Below are 20,974 nucleotides of genomic sequence, written 5' to 3'. Positions count from 1 at the left end.
AGCTCTCAGTCCTGAGTTATCTCCACTAGGGTTGGAAAGCAGATGGTGATGAAGATGGTGGTTGTGGTGGTGGTGGTGTGACTTGCCTGGCACAGGCTGCCTCTCGTCTTTCCCTCAGGGTGCTATAAATAAGACTGGTAATAGGTGATTTACATTAATAACATAGATATTTTTACTATTTCCTGAAGTGATTAAGAAAAATATATTCTAGGTTTAATACTATGCTAACTGAACTACCAAGGAGGTACTTTTTAAGGGCTAGACAGAATATTAATAAAATTAATTTGGAGGAATAAAGTATTTAGGATCATAAGACTAAAAAAGTAGGGATGAAGCAGGAATAAAACTTCCAGACTTCAAGTTATTTCATAAACCAATAATCACCAAAACTATTTGGTACTAATAAAAAAAAGAGCTCTATTTTGAGAAGAACTGGCTGTTTGACAAGAACTGCTGGAAAAACCAGGAAGTAGTTTGCCAAAACCGGGAAGTAGTTTGCCAAAACATTGTAGATCAGCATCTTACATGATATACAGTAGGTTAGACATGGATACTCAATTTAAAATAATCGGTCACTTTTTTTTTAATGGAGGAAGATGGATGGAGGTATCATTCACAGTTATAGCTAGGGAGAGAATTTTTAATCAAATATGTCACAGAGAGGATCGCAAAAAACAAAACTTCAATTATGTGAAATTGTAAAGTTTTTTGTTTTTTTTTTCAGGATCAACAGAGCTAAAATAAAATGGAAAACTATTGCATCAAATAAATCTGAAAAGTCTAATATCTAAGATAATATGAGGAATTGACACATATGTCAGACCAAGAGCCATTCCCCAATCAAAAGGCCAAAGGATATGAATAGTTCTTGAAAGAATTGAAACTATCAATCCCATATTAGAGATTGCTCCAAATCACTAATATTGAGATGCAAATCAAAAGAACACTGAGGTGTGATCTCCCACCTACCAAAATGGCACAGATGAAAAAAGATGTAAACAGTCAACTATGGGTAGGCTATGGAAAGATCGTTGTTATTGCTGAGTCTTTCAGTCATGCCCAAATCTTTGTGACCCCATTTGGGGTTTTCTTGACAGTTACTGGAGTGGTTTGCCATTTCCTTCTGCAGCTCATTTTTCATTTGAGGAACTAAGGTAAACAGGGTTAAGTGACTTGGCCAGGATCACACAGCTAGTAAGTATCTGAGACTGGATATAAACATACCAAGAGGAATTTTCGTGACTCCAGGCCCAGCATTCTAAACCACTGTGCCACCTAGCTGCCAAATGGAAAGACAGGTACATAAGTATACTAATGAGAGAATTGTGAATTGGTCCAAACATTCTAGTGAGGAATTTGGGATTAGGCTTTGTGAATGAAATGAGAAAAATAAATGTTTTTTAGTTGAAAATAAAATAATTTTAAAAACTTATTAAAAAGTGAGTAAAATGTTCATACTTTGACTCAGTTCTCACTGTTAGATATATATTCCAAGAAGGTCAAAGACCTTCAAAGATACCCCATATATGAAATATTCATAATGACCTTTTTTTGGTAGCAGAGAACTAAAAATAAAAATAAGTGTCTGTTGACTGAGGAATGGTTACATAAATTATTTTACCTCAATGTTATGGAATATTACTCTACCATAAGAAACAGCAAATAAAAAGAATTCACAGAACCACAGGAAGACCTTTATAAATTGATGTAGAGTAGATAATGTAATTGATGTGAGCAGAACCAGATAAACAGTAAACACAATGATCACAATGGCATAAATCAGAAAAAGAACAAAAAAATGGAATTCTATGCAATTATAACAACCCAGGTTAGCCTGAAGAAGAGCTAAGAAAATGTACCTCATTCATCATAGGAGTGGGAAGCTATGGGTGTGGCACATAACATATACTATTAGACAAAGGCAATGTGGTTGGTTTTGCTGAACTGATTTTCTTTTAATTTTTTGTTACAAGAGATAGCTTTCTGGGTAGGGAAGGGATATACTTGGAAATGAATATGATATAAAAACAAAAGGCATCAGGTTTTTGCTTTTTTTTTAAGACTAAAAATAAAATGAATAGTTTAAATAATCACTCCCATCAGGACTTTACAATAGATACAGGATGGAGAACTTTCCACATTTCCAATTTTGCATTTGAAAAAAAGGTTTTTGTGTACAAAGTTAATGTAAATAGAGTTCTAACAGCTTGGCCAACCATAGTTGTATAAAATAAGGAAACTAGGTCCCCCTAGCGTTAATGTTTTTATAATTCAACAGAACAAGGGGGGAAAAGTTACTCAAATCAAATGATTACTTATCTATTCACCAACTTTGCAAAACTTCCAGTTATCATAGTCACAAACTCATTCAGACTTAACAGTTTTTATTGGTTGGGGAGGGTGGGGGAGTGGGGAGGTGACAAAACCAATGAGATTGAAATTGTAAAACGGCTTCGGCCAAATTCTGGTATCAGATACAATTGACATTTCAATGGTGTTTAAGAGATCTTCAGGCAAATACTTTTGAAACCTCTCAAAAGATAAGTAGAAACAAGTGATGCAATTCATAATCATTTAATCTATGCTTTCACCTCAAATATAAACCAAACCATCAACTAAAAAATAAAAAAAAAACCCAGTCAACATTACAACCCTCAGGTTTTAAACTGCTGCAATTATCCTGAAATTATTAATTTCCTACCAACACCTATCTTTTAAAAAGTAAAACGGGGGGGGGAGGGGGAAGTAAAACCTGGCATTCATTTAGCATATTAGTTCAAGAGAATTCAATGCTGGGCTTCAAATCTTAAAGGGTTATTTCGGGAACACTGAATTACCTGCTTCAGAACCCCATCTAGAGACAGCTAGTGGTACAATGCTGGACCTGGAATTGGGAAGACCCGAGTTCAAATCCAGACTCAGACACTTACTAGCTGTGTGACTTTGGGTGTCACTTAACCTTTGTTTGCCTCAGTTTCCTCAACTATAAAATGAAGATAATAATAGCACAATTATGAGGATCAAAAGATATATTTGTTAAAAAAAAAAAAGCACAGCTCCTGGCACATGGTAGGCTTTTAATAAATACTTATTCTCTTCCCTCCCTTATTTCCCATCCAGGCCAAAATATTCAATTAACCACAGCCAAATTGCTTTAACTGCACAAGTCAACTGTCAGGAAGAAAACAGAAAACTCATCAGCTAAACCTAAAAGAAATGATAAAGGGTAGACAGCTTTTGTGAAGAAGGCTCTAAGAGTTATATTGATTATTAATACGTAAATTTGAAAATGGAAAGGCCCCATTCTTTCAATCCAACCGACCTTTCCTCTATTTTCTTAATTATGGCTAATAAGGGCCTCAGAATGTTTTCTTCTTGGTGAGCTTCTTTTCAGGGTGGTAACAATGATTTTTCCTGCTCCATCATCTTTCATCATCCTTGAAACATTTGAAGATGAGAACAAGAGAAAAGTTTAGTCTCTAGAACCCTTTCTACAATGCCCCTGGAACAAGGGCACCATTGTTTCTGGCCCTAGAACTTCATAAGTTTTTCTGGTTTAGAAAATGCTGCTTTGGAAAATGAAAAATAATATTTATAATGGTAATGGAGGTAGGAGGGAGAAGACAGTGATCCCACTATTTCCTTTGCCAGGGAGAAAAGAAAAAACAAAAGCAAAGCTCTAAGGCAGGGGTTCTTAATTTCTCCTGGGTCATGGACTCCTTTTAGTAGTCTCTTGAGTCCTATAGACTCCACCTCTGAATACTGTTTTTAAATGCATAAAATAAGATACAAAGTAATGAAAAGAAACCAATTACACTGAAACAGTTATCAAAAAATTTTTTTAAACAAATTAATCAAAACATAGCTTAAGAACCCCAGTTTCTAAGATTATGAATCATTGAATGTGGAGGACTTAAAAGTTGTTTTATTTCTACAGGTGACATTCAATATATCATAAATCATGAAAGAGAGAGAAAAAAACCCACCTTTTTATTGATTTTTTAAAAATAAGGTATTTGCCTCCTAAGAAATAACTTCATAGCTATCAGTTCCTTTATGCATTACCTGCATTATGTCCTAAGGCAATAGCATTTTATGAAATCTTAAATACTCCAAAACTTAAGGATCCCATGATTTTTGGCAATGTGGGTACTGAAGAAGATTTCAACTAAGCCTTAGTGGATAGTCCTTAACAATCCCTGCAGCCAAACTGGGCATAGATCAACATCTTACACCACATACCAAAATAAAGTCAAAATGGGCACACAATTTAGATATAAAGGCTGTATACATATACATATTATATATGTATATATGTATAACTATAAGCAAATTGAGAGAGCAAGGAACAGTATACCTGTCAAATTTATGGAGAACGGAAGATTTTATGACCAAACAAGAGATAGAGAACATTATGAAATGCAAAACAAATAATTTTGATTACAATAAATTGAGAAGTTTTTGCACAAACAAAGCCAATGCATCCAAGAAGCAGAAAACTGGGAAAGAATTATTACAACCAGTGTCTCTTGATAAAGGCCTCATTTCTAAAATATGGAGAGAACTAAGTCAAATTTATAAGAATACAAGTCATTCCCCAAATGACAAATGCTCAAAGGATATGAACAGGCAGTTTTCAGATGAAGAAATTAAAGCTATCTATAGTCATATGAAAAAAAAATGCTCTAAATCACTATTGATTAGAGAAATGCAAATCAAAACAACTCTGAGGTAACACATCACACCTATCAGATTAGCCCACATGACAAAACAGGAAAATGATAAATGTTGGGGATGTGGGAAAATTGGAACACTAATGCATTGTTGGCGGAGTTATAAACTGATCCAACCATTTTGCAGAGCAATTTGGAACCATGCCCAAAGGACTATAAAAAATGCGCATACCCTTTCACCTAGCAGTACCTCTTCTAGGGCTGCATCCCAAGGAGATCATAAAAATGGGGGAAAGACCTACAAAAATATTTATAGCAGCTCTTTCTGTGGTGGCAAACAATTGGAAATTGAGGAGATGCCCATCAGTTGAGGAATGGCTGAGCAAGTTGTGGTACATGAATGTAATGGAATAATATTGTGCTATAAGAAATAATGAACAGGCAGACTTCAGAAAAACCCGGAAAGACTTGCATGAACTGATGCTGAGTGAAGTGGGCGGTACCAGGAGAACAGCCACATTGTTTGATGACTAACTTTGATAGACTTAGCTCTTCTCAGCAATGCAAGGATCTAAGACAACTCCAAAACTCTCATGATGGAAAATGTTATCCACATCCAGAGAAAGAATTACAGAGTCTGAATGCAGATCAAAGCACACTATTTGCTCTTTTTTTTTCTTCTGTTTTGTTTCTTCTTTCTTGTGTTTCTTCCTATTGGTTCGAATTCTTCTTTACAATATGACTAATGTGAAAATATGTTTAATAAGAATACATAGGTAGAGCCTATTTCAGATTGTATGCCAATTTGGGGAGGGAGGGGGAGAAAATTTAAAACTCAAAAGCTTATGGAAGTGAATACTGAAAACTTTAATTAATTAATTAATTTTTAAAAAAAAGAATCCCTGTAGCCAAAAAATTTTATCACTACTCTGTGGCTAACCTACCTGATGGTGAAACTCTCCAAACTTAGCTAGGTTGGCCCTTCAAAAATAGGCCTATAGTCAAGTCAAGACAACTAGCATTTATTAAGCACCTACTATTTGCTATACACTCTGCTATACAGCAGAGGGCCTGTACTTGAGGTCTCTGCCAGACAAAGGCAGGCAGGCAATGGCAACAAGTATTTATTAAGTGCTTACCCATGCTAGGCACAATGCTAAGTTCTGGAAATACAAATACAAGTCAATAGACAGACAGTCTCTGCCTTAAAGGACCTTACATTTTAATGGAGGAAGACAACACACAGAAGGGAGTTAATGCTCCACTGGCCTAGATTTCCAGAATCCAAAGACCCTTCCCCACTACCACAAGCCATAGGACACAGACTAGGGAAGAGATAAACCTTTAAACTGTTAAATATATTTATTGTGTGTGTGTGTGTGTGTGTGTGTGTCTGTGTGTGTGTGTGTGTAATACATAATATATAAGTAATTTATAATGGGGCTGCTGGGTGGCACAGATAGAATGCCAGGCCTGGAGTCAGGAAGACTCATCTTCTTGAGTTTAAATCTGACCCCAGACAAGTCACTTAACCCTGTCTGCCTTGGTTTACTCATCTGTAAAATGGAGCTGGAGAAGGAAATGGCAAACCACTCCAGTCTCTCTTCCAAGAAAACTCCAAATGGGGTCACAAAGAGTCAGACATAGCTGAACAACAATTTATAATGGAGGTTCTTAAACTTCTTTTTGTCATGGACACTTTTGAGAGTCTGGGGAAGCCTATGAAAACCCTTAAATGCATAAAATAAAATACACAGGAACACAAAGGAAATCAGTCATACTAAAATGCTGAAATTATATATATATATATATATATTAATCTATATTTAACACTTTAAAGCTTATCTGCCATAGTGTGTGTGTATATATATAGTGTATATAGTTTACATATAGTGTACATTGTATAGTATATGTAGTATATATGTACATAGTGTATGTATATATGTATGTGTGTAAAGTATGTATGTACATATGACATGGTTATAATTTCTTCAGCAGGGTTATGTTATTGTTAATGTCTAAATTAGGTCCTATTCAAATGAATAAGAGGGGGCAGGGGGAAAGGACAGCGCCTAGCATATACTAAGTGCTTAATAAATGCTCTAACTACTTATGGCAGTGGGGGAAGACTGTGGGGGAGAGAGAGAGGGAAAGAGGGAGGAAGGAGGGAGGAAGAAGAGAAGGGAGGGGAGGGAGAGGAGGAGGGAGAAAAGAGGTGGTGAGGGGGGAGAGAGTGAAAGGAGGGAGAGGGAGGGAGAAAGAGAGGGAGGGGAAGAGAGAGGGGGAGCCCATGTCCTATGATCATGGAAGGGCCCAAACTCGAGGGGAGGAACAGCTGCTCTACTAAAGAGTTCTTTTCACTTACTGGTCAGTGGGCCGCCCCATCCAGTTTTCTCTTTCTTGCTGGAGGCTGGGAGCGTGTGTCCGTGAGCCAGAGACCTGCTCCTTCCAGGCAGTCCTGGCCACGGCCACGGCCACGGCCCCGGGGAGCAGCCCGGAGGCAGTGGCTTGCTAGACACTGAGCTCAGACACGTATAGACACGCCTTCTCCAAGGCAGGCACACACCCACTGCCCATGCCAAAAACCCAGCAGTAAGAGCCAGCCCCAGTTCTTCCTGTTCCAGAGGGGCCCTGAGCGCAGGACCAGACATATAGTTGTCCAGGAGCTGCCTGCTTCACTTTCAGCACTCTCACGGGGGAGAAAATCACTCCAGACTATCCCTTTTCATAGCCACAATTTGCATTTAAAAACATTCGAATCCTGGGAATTTCACTTTCTGAGAGCCAGCTGTGCCTGCATCCGAAGATAAATCCCTGTCAAATATTCTCTGCCTCATCCCTACATTCACTTGGGGACTAAAATGTTAATAAGTCATCCTACCAGGCATATAGGGCATGAAGTTTTGCAAAGCCCTTTACAAATATTATCTCACAACAACCCGGGAAGCAGGGCTTATTATTATCCCCATTTTGCAGCATAGGAAACAGAGGCAGAAAGAAGTTAAGTGACTTGTCACACTGTTATTAAGTATCTGAGGGCAGATTTGAAGTCAGGTCTGAGTACCCTAAACAGTACTTCATGGAGAGACTTCATTCTAATAACCTTGGACACCAAGGATCTTGTTCTGACTGGACACAGAAGAACAAACTTCATTTTATAAATACCTGTCAATGACGTAAGGCATCTCAGCCTAATCTATGACTTAGGAAATGATTTACACAGAGGCCAAGTTGTGAATTTAATTTATATTGGGGGTGCTTGAGAGTCTGGGGAATCCTTCTCAGATAATGTTTTAAAATGCACAAAATAAAATACCTAGGAATACAAATGAAATTTGTTATACTGAAATGCAGTTATTGAAATCTAGGCAGCTAAGTGGCCTCAGGAAGACCTGTGCTCAAATTTGGCCTCAGATACTTTTTAGCTATGTGACCCTGGGCAAGTCACTTAATCTCTGTTTGCTTTAATTCACTGGAGAAGGAAATGGAAAACCACTCCAGTAACTTTGCCAAGAAAACCTCATGGACAGTACAGTCTAAATCACGGGTGGGGAACCTGCGGCCTCGAGGCCACATGTGGCCTTTTAGGTCCTTTTGACTAAGTCCAGGTTTCACAGAACAAATCCTTTTATTAAGGGGATTTGTTCTGTGAAGTTTGGATTCAGTCAAAGGGCCACACTTGAGGACCTAGAGGGCCACATGTGGCCTTGAGGCCATAGTTTCCCCACCCCTGGAAAGAGTCAGACAGGACTGAACAACAACAAATCTATCTATCTATCTATCTATCTATCTATCTATCTATCTATCTATCTATCTATCTATCTATCGATACAGTTTAATAGATATTTTTATAGATCTCTTTTCTAAAAAAACAAGTTCATGGGCCCCAGATTAAGAACCTTTGTTTTACAGGAAGAGAAAACTTGGTTCCACCTGCACCAATATATCACAAAGGGCTTATGTTTTTGTTTTAAGTAAATGGAAAAACATATGTTAAAACTCAAAGAAATACGACAGTATGGTAACACACAAAATTTAGGAACAACCAATAAACCTACTGGAACACAAGCTTTTCTTATGCAAGTTGGATAATAACTATTTGGCCAGAAGTAGAGAAAACATTACTGCTTGTGATTTCCCAAGTACACATTATATAAGCCACCTATCATATAGGATAGTCGTTGAATAATGGTTATTAAATGGTTTAATAATGCTCATGTGATGTTTGTCTCAACATTGAAAAGGAAACAATGATTGGTTTACTAGCTTCAGCAGAACATTAATTGCTTTTTCCTAGGGTGATCTTAGCCTGGCAAAGGATGTTATGTAATATACATATTGGCAAACAACATATATTTGTTCTAGACTTGTTCTTTTATTGGTATGGGCAACTCATAGTAAAAAAACCGCTTCCACTGATTGGCTATCTTCCTGTAATTTATAATCTAAGAGTACTGACTGAGGAAGTTAAATGACCTGCCCGTGGTCACATAGCTAACATGTGTTAGAGGTAAGAGTCTTCCTACTTCCAACATTAGTCCTTTGTGGATTATAACATGCTATTATATACAATAATAGGTTATGATTATATTCATATATTAAATTAGAATAAAAATTATCCCATAGAAACACGTAATTTTAAACTTTTTTAGATTTTAAAAGACCTTAGATATCAAGCCCAAATTATAAACATCAGTTAGGCACATTCACCTTCCTTCTGGTTTATGGAAATAACTTAATTTCTCAGAAATACACTAAGGATGTGGCATATAGGATTCTAACTGTGCTCTCTTAGAAGGAAATGAAAAAACAGGTGAGTTGCCATGGGTGTGAAATATTTTTATACAGATAAGGATAGTGGATGAGTAATTGAATGAATGAATATTAATGAAAAAGCATTTCTAAAGTACTTACCTTGTGCTAAACACTGCTGAGTGCTGGAAGTACAAACAGAAAAGACAAGACAGAAACAACTCTCAGGAAGTTTACATTCTAATAGGAAGTTTCAGCTGTAAGTCAGATGGAAAGTCCTAGTCCCTGTGTTACAGCAGCGAAACAAATCATAATGCTTCCTCTTCAATGTTATTTCCATTGATGAAACTGTACATGTTTCTGATGTTGAACCATTTCAAGGTGTCAAGGACATTGGTCATGAGAATTTTCATTTCCTGGTCTTCAGGAGCTGCAGCTGGTGAGGAGGGCAGGGCTTCAGCACCTGCAGAAACAGCTGAAAGATCACATTTCCACAAGCATTGTTCCCCTGGATAATGGCTTTGGGGACCAGGCTAGCAGCAGAGTAGGCAGTCTGCAGGGCACTGCTACTGCTGGGGCTTTGGGCCTTACCTGATTGCTAATGTGTTGATTGGTTTTCTTGAACTGCCTTTTTCCCTCTTTTCCTTTAAAATCTTTATTAAGAGGGATAGCTCACTAAGTAGGGAGGGCAGAAGAATCTATTCACATGTCTAATTGTGGGATTACCCTCCCCCAAAATTCTGTCCTAGGTCCAGTTCTCTTTTCACTTTGTGCTCTCAGCAACCTCATCTATAGGTCACATTGGTTTAATTATAATCCCTATGAGAATTACTCCCAGATCTATGTAACTCTGATCTTTCTCTTGAGCTTCAGTCCTCCAACATCAACAATTTACTGGGGGCAGCTAGGTGACACAGTGGATAGAGCACTGGCCCTGGAGTCAGAGGGACCTGAGTTCAAATCCAGCCTCAGACACTTAACAGTTACTAGCTGTATGACCCTGGGCAAGTCACTTAACCCCAATTGCCTCACCAAAAAGAAAAAAAAAAGATGCTGTCCAACAATCTACTGGACATTTCCAACTAGATATTCCATAAGCATCTCAAACTCAACATGCTCAAAACAGAACTCATGAACTTTCCTCCAAAATCTACTGTCTTTTAATTCCCTTATTTCTGTCAGGGGCACCTCCATCCTTACAGTCATCCAGATTCACAACCTAAGAATTATCCTCAACTACTCACTCTCCCTAGACCCACATATCCAATCAGTATCGTAGATTCGAACTCCAAATTTCCCATATCTGTCCCTTCTTTCCACTCACAAGACCACCATACAAGTTCATCCCTATTCCCTCTTGCCTGGACATCCCTGCATGCCCCCCAAATGCCTGCTAATTGGTCTCCTTGTCTCCCCTCTCTAATCTGTCCTCCACAAAGCTGCCAAACTGATATTACTAAAATGGACAGGTCTGACCAGGTCACTGTCTTGCTTCATAAACTCCAGCAGCTCCCACTTACCTCTTAGATCTAATACTAATCTTTGGTATTTAAAACCCTTAGAACCTGGCTCCAACTTTTCTTTCCAGGCTTATTATACATCATTCCACTTCATATACTCTAAAATCCATCCAAACTTGCCTTGTTATGAAATTCCATAACCCAACCTGTGTCTTTGCACAGAGTTGTCCCCCATACCTGGAATGTATTCCCTCCTTGCCTCTGCCTCTGAGAACCCTAGTTTCCTTCAAAGCTCATGTCAAACATTGCCTCCTATCTAGGCCTCTCTTGATTTCTCCTCAGCTGTTCCTACTTCCCCCCACAAATTAACATACATAAGTATGTACATATAATATGTTCATTTTACATATATGCACAGTGGTTCCCTAGATAGAATTATAAGCACCTTGAGGGCAGAGGCGATTTCATTTTTTTTCTCTGCATCTCCAGCCACTAGCATGGCAGAGAGCAGGTGCTTAATAAATGTTTGTTGATTAATTTATTGATTGAAAAATGTGATGTAAAAACAAAAGATATAGATTTTTTTTAAAAAGAGCAATGCAACACATATGCACACAAATTAAGTGGTTATTTCTCCCTGAAGAAATAATGTCCATAACAGATTTAATACTATTCCATGGTCTTGCTATTCATGTAATTTCTTATTTCAGACATACCAATCAGCTATCTGCCACTAACTTCAATTTATAAAATGGCTAACACAGATAACTAAGTGATGTAATCAGTAAGAAGATGACTATAATGAAAAGCTTGGGTGCATGTACAATTTTCAAAGACCATTAGGAAAAATTACATAGCACTGAGAATTTCTATTTAAAGGGTATTTCATTCAACACCCATTCAATAAGCATTTACTTATAATACTATATGCTAGGTATTTGGTTTAGGTACTGGGAATACAAAGCCAAAAATGAAACAGACCATGTCCTCAGGTAGCTTATATTCTTTTTTTGGGGGGGGCACAAAATAAACACAAAAAAGTAAATACAAAGTAATTTAGGAGGTAAGTGGATTACTAGTGGCACTAGATGTAAGCTTTGAAAGAAGTAGCTCAGCCCCAACCTTTCTTTCAAAATACCCAAGAAATGATGATAGTCTTAAGAATACTAATAACATTTTCACATATAAGAAATAAACAATTTGACTTTAAAGAGTCCCTTATAATTGATCTTTAATATTTTCTTTATATTTCTTCTGGATCTTAAATACTGAGTTTTCCATTGAGTTCTGGTCTTTTTGTCACAAATACCTTAAAGTCTTTCAGTTTGTTAAATATCCATTTTTTAAAATTCAGAACTATACTCAACTTTTCTGGCTAAGTTATTTTTGGTCCCAACTCTAGCTATTTTGCTCTTTGAAATATAATGTTCCAAGATCCACAGTCTTTTCATATAGAAGCTTCTAGGTCTTGTGAAATCCTGATTGTAGCTCCACAGTGTTTAAATTGTTTTTTCTTGTTACTTGTAATATTTTCTCCTTAACCTGGGAGCTTTGAAACTTGGCTATGATATTGCTTTAAGTTTTCTTCCTGGTATCTCTTTCAGGTGGTGAAGAGTGGATTTTTTCTATTTCGACTTTACCCTCTTGTTCTAGAACTTCAAAGCAATTTTCCTTAATGATTTCTTGTAATATTTTATCAAGATTACTTTTTTTATAGTAACTTTCAGGTAACCCAAGAGTTCTTATATTGTTTCTCCTCAATTTGTTCTTCAGATCAGTTATTTTTCTAATGAGATGTTTCTTATTCTTTTTTTATTCTTTTGATTTTGTTTTATTATTTCTTAATGTTTTATAATGTCATTTGCTTCCCCTTGCCCAATTCTAGTTTTCAAGGAGTTATTTTCTCTTCCTTAAGATTTTGGATCTCTTTCTCCAATTGGTTGACTTTTTCTTGCATTGCTTTTTTTCCCCCTTAATTTTCCCCAGATCTCTCTTATTTAGTCTTATTTTTTTAAGTCCTTTTTACATTCTTCTAAGAACTCTTTTTTGGATTTGTGACTATCTGACATTATTCTTTGGGATAGAAATGTTTTTTTTTTTACCTCACTGTCTTCCTCTGAATATGAACTGAGATGCAAAGATGGTGGAGTAAGTCGAAAATTCCAGGCTCTCCAAATTTTCTCCGCAAAGAGAAAGAATATCATCTCAAAATGAATGTAGAGCAGCAAAAACAAAGGGGTAAAGAAGTTGTCCTTCTAAGACAACTTGAGAAGACTTCAGGAAAAACAAGGAACTGAGGTTTGGCCTGACTGAAGTGCAAACACCTCCAGGACGATTTGGTAGACTCAACAAACAATAAGCCCTGGGGACAGCTGGACTGGAAGCAGCTTAGACCTCGAAGACTTGCACCTCACAAATTTTTATCTAAGGAACAGAATGAAGATCTGACAATTGAGTAGGGGAAGACTGAAGGGCCCTCTGCTGTCTCCAGATGCCAGGCCTACTGGTGCTGACTAGCTGTGATCCCTGGCTCTAGTTGAGGAGGTACCAAGTGAGTGCAGTACAGCACAGAGCATTTTCATGACAGTGTGGCTGGGGGCCCTAGATGTGGCTTAGGGGAGGAGAGAAGTGCCTGATAGAATATAGAAGATAACAGTAAGAAGGACCTAAAACCTGGGACACCATGGCTCACAATTTGGGTTTAAAACCTGATTATAACAATAAGGTGCTAAAAATAAAATAAAGCAAGATAAAAATGAGTAAGCAAAGGAGAAAGAACCTGACCATAGATATCTATTATGGTGTAAAGAAGATCTGAACTTCTCCATCTTACCAAGTAGCCGGTAAGACTGGATATAGACGGGGTAGCTTGGCGGCACAGTGGATAGAGCTCTGGCCTTGGAGTCAGGAGGACCTGAGTTCAAATCCAGTCTCAGACACTTGATACTTACTAGCTGTGTGACCCTGGGAAAACCCTGGTTGCCTCACCAAAAAAAAAAAAAAAAGACTGGATATGGACCTCTCAGGATTACTGTTCTGTCCCCTATCCACAGGTAAGGATCTTCAAAGCATAAAACAGAGGCTGTAAAGCCAGCAATTGCCAGGAGGCCAACATGAGGGGGAAGAACATACTTACCCTTACCCCTCATGGGAGAGGAAAATTATTTTTAGGAAAATATCAAGTCAATGTGGACCCTCCTATTCTTGGCTAAGGTGAGTGGGGAAAAAATGGAGTTCTGTAGGTTTATGAAATATGCTGTCACATTTTATTATATTTGACACTATTGTTGGAGTAGTGGTAGACATCAAAATCTGACAAGCAACATGGATGGAGTTAGATTCACAAATGGCATTTCCTTTCTACAGAAGCCAAACAAGGCAAATAAATATTAAGGATACACCTTGAACAAATTTTTGTATACTTGGTTATCCTAGGTCAGTCACCTAGCATTTATTAAGTACCTGGCAAGAACTGTGCTAAGCACTGGACTTTAGACATGAGCCTTCATTTTTAAAAGGCATAGAAGAATCCCTTTATAAGGTTTGTGACAAAGAAAAAGACAGTACTCGTGTTTTAGGCTTTCTGTGTCATATAATGAGAACTACATTAAACATTTATGCAAATGAAAATATGATTATTACCCATATGATAGAGATATGACCCATATCATAGACATATGATATGGCCCATAGTATGAATTCATCTAGAGGCAACTAAATGTCTCAGTGGATAGAACTCCGGGCCTAGAGTCAGGAAGACCTGAGTTCAAATTTGACCTCAGATACTTATAAGCTGTGTGACCTTAAGTCACTTTAACCATTGTCTAAGAAACAGACAGCTCAATTGATAGCGCACTTTGCTTTAATTCATTGGGGAAGGAAGTGGCAAACCACTCCAGCATCTTTGCTAAGAAAACCTCATGGACAGTATGGTCCACATGGTCACAAAGAATCAGACATGAATGAATAACAACAATAGTAAATTAATCTACTATATTGCTTTGTAACCAGACTTTACTCAACTATCCTTCTTAATTTTAATATATAACTGAGCATTTTTGCAGAAGATTTTCTACAACAAAAACATTGGGAAAAGATTTGTCCACTCTCACCTCAACTACACACCAAAAAAAACTTTTAGTTGGAGAGTACTAACTCTGAAAGAAAGAAATTTCTAAAATGTGTCACAAGTGACCTCCTCTGGCCAAATCATGGATTTGCAATAGATAATATAATTTCATAGAAAAATGTAAGAATCTCTATAAACACACTTTTTCCTCCTAATAATTAAATATTTGTTTTGATTTTTAAATATCTTTCTACACTAGATAGAAGAAAAAAATATAGAGATATTTGTACAAATGTCTTGTTGCCTATCCTGTCAGCCCTACCGTGGCCTTTATTATAGCGAGGGTTTTCTTCACTAAGTATGGTACTCCTCCACAAACTCAGTTTAGAGGCCACACTACCGAAGCATATTTAATACCTGTACAGATTCAATTATACAATGTTTCTTAAAGAAATAAAGACATCTGGATAGCGGTATGGAAGAAATTAGATTTCACCAACACTTCACTCCATATGCCAAGATATGCTTCCAATGGACACGTGAGGTTATATATAAACAAATTTGGGAAAAAAAATTATAAGATCTATGGAGAGATGAAAAGTTCATGACTAAACAAGGGATAGAGAGGATTGCTGAAGATAAAATAGATAATTTTGATCTCATAAAACTAAAAAGGTCTTATACAAACAAATCCACTAAAGTTATGATTAAATGGAAAGCAATTAACTGGGGAAAATCTTTGCAGCAGGTTTCTCCGATAAAGGTCTCATTTCTAAGATACATAAGGAACGAATGCAAATTTATTAGAGTAAGTGTTATTCCCTAGTTGACAAATGGTCCATTTGAATAGGCAATCCTCAAGAGAAGAAACCAAGGCAATCTATAGTCATATGAAAAAATGCTACTAATTGTCAATAATTAAAGAAATAAAAATTAAAGCAATTCTGAGGTTCCACCTCACACAATTATATGAAAAAAAATGCTCCAAATCCATAATAAGAGAAATACAAATCAAAACCAACTCTCACACCCAGCAAATTAGCAAAGATGACAAAAGATGGGAAGAGTTGATGTTGGTGGAGTTCTGAGAAGATAGATACACTAATGCCATTGGATTTGTGAATTAGTACAACCCTTTTGGAAATCAATTTGGAATTATATAAATTAAGCAACTAAAACGCTCATACCCTTTAACTGATACTGCAGTGTTAGATTTGTACCCCAAAGGAGCACATTGATAAAAAGAAAGTTTCCATCTATACCAACATATTTATAGTGACACTTTTTGTGGTAACCAAGAACTGGAAACAAAGTAGATATTTATCAATTAGGAAAATTGTTTTACATGAATATAACAAGATATTAGTGTATATGAATGTAATGAGATATTACCGTATTCATTGATCTTAGTGCCTTCTCTCTAAGATTATCTGCAATTTACCCTGTATTTACCTTGTTTGTTCATAGTTGTGTGCTTGGTGTCTCTACCATTAGACTGTGAAGTCCTTGAGAACAGGGACTATTTTTTGCCTTTCTTTGTGTCCCCAGGCCTTAGTGGGTGCTTAAATGCTTATTGACTGACTGGCTGTAATGTAAGAAATAATAAATAGATAAGTATGAAAAGACCTACACGAACTGATTCAAAGTGAGGTAAGCAGAGCTGAGAAGACAATATACACAATACTACAACAACATAAATGGGAAGAAACAATAACCACAAACAAACAAATAGAATGTTGCAAAATTACAAAGAATGAGAATGGCCCCAAAGAAGAGACATGGGAATCTATTCCTACTCCTTTGCAGAGGTGGGAAGTCCATGGGTATGCAATAACTTATATTTTCAATTTTTTTCGATGTATTAATTTCTTTTGCTGTTTTTTCTTTTCTTCTTCCTTTTGTTGTTGTTGTTGTTGTTTTAAAGGACCATTATATGAGATAGTTCTCTGGGAGAAAGCAGGGGAAGGGATGCATAGGGAAATAGGTGATGTAGAAACAAAAAAGGAAATCAATTCAAAATTATTTTTTTAAATATCTAAGACAAATTCCTAAAATCTTATTGCAATGCCTAATGATGGCTTGGAGGTGAAAAGCCAGACTTTGGTAAGTCCTGTCAATCTGGAAAGACATCAAGTATGGGCCTGAAAATGGATTGCCTCTTGACCACCAGCCTAATTATGTCAAAATGGGCTTACCACCAGAAAACTGGCAACCAGGTAATGAATTCTTTTGGACCCAGGAACTCACTAAGACCTTTTACTAAAGCATAAAGAAGCTGTACTCTATAGTACAGCAGTAAGTGGAAATCACAGATTCTTTTAAGTAATGAAGAAAGGAAATAAATCAGAGGAATGAGTTTAATTCATTGCTGGTAGCAATGTAAACTTATGAAATCTTTGAAACCTGGTAGCTTGTCATAAAAGGTAGAAAATTACAAAAATAGTCATGCTCAACAATTACACTGTTGGAAATATATCCTGACAATATTATTTTTAAAAATGCCTAACTTAAAATATTTTTATAGCAGTATTATTTATACCACTAAGCTGGAAGCAATCTAAATATCTGGCAAGAAACTCATGGTTAGATCAATTTAAGTAGAGTAATGTTATTATATACAGTAATTCTATTTGAATTGATAATTAGTTTATAAAACTATGAAATAGGAAGGAGCAAGCATGCCAGGTTCTTTGGGTACTTGCCGGGAAAGACTACAATTGGCAGTGGGAACAGGGCAGCAATCACACTTTAATTAAACACAGAGGGTCCAGGAGCAATAAGCCCATAAAAGCAGATACAAGCAGCAAAAGAGGTACAGAGGTACCAGCAACGGTGTGAGGACAGGGAATGGAATGGTGAAGAAAGGCAGGCAGCATGGGCAAGAGGATGAGAGGCAGAAAATATCATTTACATAACTATGGATTAGAGTTGGGAGCACGTAATGGAGATTGAAGAGAAGATTTGGAGGGAAGAAGTTTGAAGTCTTATTTTTATAGGATTTTTTTGAAGAAACAGACCAACTCCTGTCTGTGTCACCTTGGGGTTAGTTCATTAACATATCCAAATCACCTCAAAGTTATCAGTGAAACTTCAAAAGTATATCTCAAAGTTATCAGCACCTTTCTGATGCTCCGCTGGCCTGGAAAAATGGAGGTCTGGAATCTATCTGGAGTTTACAGATGACAGAACCAAAAGGCCCTGACAGAAACACCTAGATGGCTTCTGCTGATTCATCGCATATTACCAAGATGTGAATTTTAATTAATATATGACACAATTTGTAAATTATGTTCCTTTGATTTTTGGGACAGTTGTATATGACTTGCAGTTTCCCTTTTGTAGTCTTATTTCCTGCTATTGCCCCTTTATACATTTACTTACTATACTGACTTGAGGGGTGGTGGTTAGGTGGACCAAAACAAGACACAATTTTAACACACTATTATAATGCAGTTAAGAGCAATAAGTATGAGGAATATTAAAAATCAAAAGATATTTATTCAATAATGACAAGCACAAAAATACATGGCATGCCTGCCTCAAGACTCTTCCCTCTCCAATTCATCTTACACATAGGTTCCAAAGCGATATTCCTGAAGCACACATCTGACTATGTCACTCCTCTAGTAAATAAGCCCCAGTGGCTCTCTATTGCCTCTAAGATCAAATACAAATTTCTCTGTTTGGCTCCAAACTACCTTTTTAGGATTATTATACATTACTTCTCTTCATAAGCTCTATCATATGACCACACTGGTCTTCTTGTTCCTTATACATAACATTTTATTTCCTGCCTCCATCCTTTCGTATTTGTTGTGCCCTTCTCCACGCCTGGAATAAACTTCTTCCTTATTTCAATCTCTTTGAATCCTTAACTTTCTTCGAAGCTCAGCTCAAGCACCGGCTCCAACCACATTTGAAGCCTTTCCTGAATCCCTAGCTGTTAGTGCCTCCCACAACAAAAAGAGACCTTGTATATTTTGTATATATTTATTTGAATTTGTATATGTACATATTTTCTCCCCAATAAGATTCTAGAGGGCAGGGAATATTTCATTTTTGTCGAGCATATAGTAGGCATTTGAAAATGATTGCTGATTGAAATCATTGGGCAAAGAATCTTGAGACACAGAGTTACCGAAAAGCTATGACATTTTGGGCATTTCAATTCATTTATTTAAATATAAATATTTGCAAATCAAGTCTAAGGAATTATATAGATGTTTGATGGTAATAATAATAACTAACATTTATATTTGTTATTGTTCAGTTGTGTCTGACTCTTTGTCACCCCATTTGGGGTTTTCTTTTTTTTGGTGAGGCAATTGGGGTTAAGTGACTTGCCCAGGGTCACTCAGCTAGTAAATGTCAACTGTCTGAGGTCAAATTTGAACTCAGGGCCTCCTGACTCCAAGGCCAGAGCTCTATCCACTACACCACCTAGCTGCCCCTATTTGGGGCAAAAATACTAGAGTGTTTGCTGTTGTGTACAACTAGTTCACTTGGCTATAGAACCTACCTAGGGCCTAGGATTTCTCAATCACCTGATGAATCAAGACCAGCTTGATTTTCTATCTCGAATGCGCATTGATGAGGCGGGAGACAAGATGGAAGCAACTCCGTTTATTTTTAGCAAAGCACTTACTTATATAGTAAAATAACAAGAACTCTTTCTCAAGTTACAATGACCATAGCCCATGCTGTGCTCAAGGACAGTGCATGCATGTCCTGTGCACTTATCTGACTCCAATCCCAGAATAGACTGCTAATGACCACACAATAACTAGGGGAGTTAAAGATTGTTAAAGATCCATACGATGGAGCACCGAACCAGGCGACCTTTGCTCAAAGATCAGCACCCGAGAGGGGCCTTCACCCATCAGTGAGACCTCTTGAACAGCCTGTGGCCCTCTACATCCTTATAGATCCCTAACAGTTTGCTATTTCCTTCTCCAGCTTATTTTACAGATGAGGAAACTGAGGCAAAGAGGGTTAAGTGACTTGGCAAGGGTCATACAGATAATCCATGTCTGAAGCCAGATTTGAACTCAGGGAGATGAGTCTTCCTGACTCCAGGCCCAGCACTCTATCCACTGCACCACCTAGCTGCCCAACATTTATATAGCACTTACGTCACATCAGACATTACGCTAACTATTTTACAATTTTTATCTATTTTGATCCTTATAACAACCCTGGAAGGTAGGTACTATTATTATCCCCATTTTACAGATGAGGAAACAGAGGCAAACAAAAATTTAGTGACTCGCCCAGGGTCACATAGATAGTGTCTGAGGCTGTATTTGAACTCAGGTCTTTCTGACTCCAGACTTAGCATTCTATCCACTGTGCTACTTAGTTGCCCCTGATATTAAGTTTAAGTTTAAAATAAAGAGGAATTATTAATTTTTTTCATTTCCATGAAGTATATGTAAATTAATTTTTAAGTTTCTTCCACTGATGAAGTTCAGAACCCACCATACCTGCCTAGGTGACTCACATATGTACTCCCTCAAGTTCACCATGAGGTGCCAGCATTCTCCTGCCCAAGGATACCAGGGAAATACTGGTTGTCCACCTGCTATCCCTCATTCTTGCCAAATGACCCACCCATTTTTTCTTCCTATCATACTGTAACTAGGGAGTAGTTCTCCCCCCCTCCCCAGATTGCTGGGGTAGGGGGTTAATAACTGCAAGAATGTGAGAAAAGAGAGCCTAACTCTTCTCTTACTAGAAGCCAGGTTCCCACAGGATTGAACTCACTCCAGACTACATGCCTAATTCTAGATGAGAGGAATTTCTTAGGGAAAAGGACTGTATACAATGCATTAGTACCTTGTACCTAGAAGCTCCTTATTGTTTGAATACAATTCTTTTTTTAACATATAAATTCCTTTTTATTATTATTTTTAAAAATTTATAGTTTTCAACATTCACCTCCACAAGATTTTGAGTTCCAAATTTTCTCCCCATCTTCCCCCTCCCCCATCTGCCCTCCCTTCTATCTCTACCCCCTTCTC

At 37.2% G+C, this 20,974-nt stretch overlaps 1 protein-coding gene across 1 annotated transcript in view; it reads right to left on the bottom strand.

Annotated features, from left to right (window-relative positions):
• Window positions 1-7,253, bottom strand: part of ARSG (arylsulfatase G) — a 184,245-nt gene extending 176,992 nt beyond the window's left edge. The window contains 1 exon segment of the mRNA XM_021000918.2: window positions 7,039-7,253. The gene's annotated coding sequence lies outside the window, so the exon portion shown is untranslated.
• Window positions 7,254-20,974: the final 13,721 nt, after the last annotated feature.

The sequence above is a fragment of the Phascolarctos cinereus genome, unplaced genomic scaffold (genome assembly GCF_003287225.1).
Source record: "Phascolarctos cinereus isolate Bilbo 61053 unplaced genomic scaffold, phaCin_HiC Scaffold_5;HRSCAF=322, whole genome shotgun sequence".
NCBI classification, from domain to species: Eukaryota; Metazoa; Chordata; class Mammalia; order Diprotodontia; family Phascolarctidae; genus Phascolarctos; species Phascolarctos cinereus.
The sequence above is the reverse complement of the archived record's forward strand: the minus strand, read 5'-3'. Positions and strand labels throughout refer to the sequence as shown.